The sequence below is a fragment of the Salmo salar genome, unplaced genomic scaffold (assembly GCF_905237065.1).
Source record: "Salmo salar unplaced genomic scaffold, Ssal_v3.1, whole genome shotgun sequence".
Lineage (NCBI taxonomy): Eukaryota > Metazoa > Chordata > Actinopteri > Salmoniformes > Salmonidae > Salmo > Salmo salar.
In genome coordinates, this window is record NW_025548305.1 from 1 (window position 1) to 3,543 (window position 3,543).

A 3,543-nucleotide genomic window follows, 5' to 3' on the forward strand; every position below is an offset into this window, starting at 1 on the left:
AGGTGATGTATCTTATTAGTTTATAAAAAAAAATTTTAAAACCATTTTCACAAAATTGTAGATTTCATTTTGAACAATAAAAATCTAGACTCGATCATGCCAGCACATTTTGACAGCCCAAAAATGCATTTTGCAACCACTCGTGCCTCGCACCTCTTTCTGACACGTGACTGCCATCAGAATCACGACATTCCTGGGATTAAAAGTTAAAAAATATTTAAATCCACAATGATTTTCTTGTCCTCAAAGATGACTCGATCATGTTCGTTTTGATCAGGCCTACATTTTTTAAAAAACCATTTCTCACTCAAATTGCGCAGATTTTTTCTTTCATTTTCGTGACATTGTGTGACTAAGCGTAATCAGTTATTCTGACAGAATGAAAATATTTTAAATCATTCATTGTAGATTTCTTTGTTCATTTAAACATGTCGGTCTGAACACATTTGGGACAGGCAAAAGCATTTAGAATCACTGTGCCTGAATCTTTCATGATTTAAAATATGATCTTGTCATGTCAATCAGACATCGACAGGCCTAAAAATATTTAAAACCATTTTCACAAAATTGCAGATTTATTTTGTCCCTGTAACGCACTCGACGATGTCAAAGAGATTGAATTTGACAGGCCCACCTTTTAACCATTTTCACAAAATTGCAGATATTTTTATTCATGACAAAAATAGTGACCGGGCTATCAACTCACGACAGCCTCTGACAGGCCTAAAAACATTTAAAATCATTTTTTCAATTGCAGATTTGAACTTTCAAAAACGATGACTTATTATCTTGACGCCTGTATCACCAAACCATTTTCACCAAAACGGCCGATTTTTTCTTCATTTTGACACGTGATCTTTGGTATGCGAACTGATTTATTATCTCTGACAGGCTCAAAAACATTTAAACGATCAAACAGATTTCTATCAAAACGACGACTCGGACACGGTTAGCTTAATATTTGACAGGCCTGAAAGATGAACTGATTAAATAGAATCTTCATCTTCGACACAAAAACAGGACTGTCATGTCAACGATCGACATTTGGACAGGCCTGAAAAAACATTTGCGCTTCAATTTTAAATCAGACTTATTTAACCATGACTGATCACCCGAAAGTTTATTATTCTAACAGCTAAAAAAATTTGTGAATCACACAAAATTGCAGATATTTTTTTGTCATTTTCGCGACGTTGCATCTTCGTATGTTTAACGACATTCACTAAAATTTTTAAAACCGATTACCAAATTGCCGATTTTTTCTTCATTTTCGCGACAATAAAACAGATAATAGCTTATTATCTGCATTTAAAAATTATTTCAATAAAATTAGATTTCTATTTTTTTGTCACAAAACGATGACTCCGACGATGTCGGTTGATTAGGCCATATTAGAATCATTCTGTAAGCTTCAGGAATTCTTTCCGCTTGACACAAAACAGGACCAACATGCCAACCATCGACATAGATTGTGTTCGCAAAAACCATTCACAAAATTGCAGATTGTCTGCCACGATGACCGATCGTCAAAGCTTATTATCTTGACAATAAAATACATAAACATTACCAAATGCCTGATTTATTTTCTTCACTTGACGATTTGAGACCACTAGCTATGATGTGTGTCATTATCATTAACAAAATTGCAGATTATTTTGTCAACGATGATCAACATGCCAAATATGATTTACTGCGTTTTAAAAAGTTCTTGGAACCATTTTCGTACGCAGATATTTTTTCTCATTCGCGATTACAAAACAGTGATCCGTATGCCGGACCTGATGATTATCTTCTGACAGGCCTGTGTATTTTAAAACTGATCTTCACAAAAATTGCAGATTTATTTGTCCACGGCGATCGATCATGTGAAAGTTTAATATCTGACAAAGTCTAAAAATTTTTTAAAAACCATTCACCAAAATGCCGATTTTTTCTTCATTTATCACAAAAAGAGTGATCCATGTCAACTGCACATGATTGCGCCCAAACATTCAAAATAGAGACTTCATTTTGTCACATGACTCACACATTTGACAAACGTACCGCATTTAATCATTTTCAACAGAATTTTTATGATTACGTATTGAGACTGCTATGTCAACTATTTCATTCGACAGGTTAGTACTTAAAACTTTCGATAAAAATGTGATTTCTTATTTGTCCTTTCAACGATGACCCGATCATGTACTTCAGCGACATTCGACAAGCCTGCAAAATCATTTTCACCAAATCGCAGATATTTTTCGCGACAAATAAAACAGGACTCGTCATGCTTGAAATTAAATCAGGCCTGAAAAAATATAATATTTTACAAAATAATATTTTTGCACAAAATCATTGATACAGATCATGCCGATTAATACATTTTGGACAGAAAAAAGAATTTAAACTCATCTTCAAAAAGCTCAGAATTTTCATTTTTGACACAAATAGTGATTGCTATTATTTGAATTTCAGACAGAATTAAAAACATTTTAAAATCACTTTCACAAAATTTGCAGACTATACTTTGTCTCCGTAAACGCTGACTATCACTGTGGCTACATCCCGGGACAGGCCTAAAATTTTTTGGTCTCATTAATAAATTGCAGATATTTTTATTTTCGCAAAACTCGTCATGTAACTATTTATTATCTTGGACAGGCCTAAAAACAGCTTTAAAAATTCACACAAATTGCAGACGGTCCCTGGTATCGATCATGGCAAAGGTTTATCTGGACAGGCCTAAAAAAATGTTCAAACCATTTTCAATTAAATGGCCGATCTTTTCTCTTATTTTTTGACACAAATACAGTGATCTTCGTCACAATCAGTTTATATTTGACAGTACCTACTTAAAACCATTTTCACAAAATCAGACTTATTTTTTGTCACAAAACCACACTCGATCATGTGGTTGAGTTATTAGGACAAGCCTTAAAAAAATGCTTAGAAACACTTTCAAAAAGACAGAATCACTTTGCTTTCTGACACAAAACAGTGACTTCGTATGTAATCATTTATTAAGGAAATAAAAAATTTTACGAAAATTGCAGATTTATTTGTTAAATATACGATCATGCCAGATATGAAAAATTTAATTTACCAAACTGAGATGTTTTTCTCATTTTCGTGACACAAAATAGGTGACTGTCATACGGACCATCGGCCAGGAAACCTAAAAACATTTTAAAATCATTTTCAATAAAATTGCAGATCCTTGTAACACAGACGTTTATTATTTGACAGGCCTATTGGTTTAAAATGGCTGATTTTTTCTTCATTTTTTTGACTTTCGCCATAACTTATTCTAACAGGCTAAAAACATTTTAAAAATCACCAGAGATTTTCTATTTTGTCTTCAGTGACTGATCATGTCGAAAAGCCACTTGGACAGGCAAAAAATAGAACCACAAAATCGCAGACATTTTCGGTATTTTCGCGACACAAAAACAGTGACCTCGTCATGTCAACTATCGACAATCTGACGCCTAAAAATTTTAAAACATTAATAAATTGCTGATTTTTTCTTCATATTGGTGACAACGTGGTCTCGTCATAGTC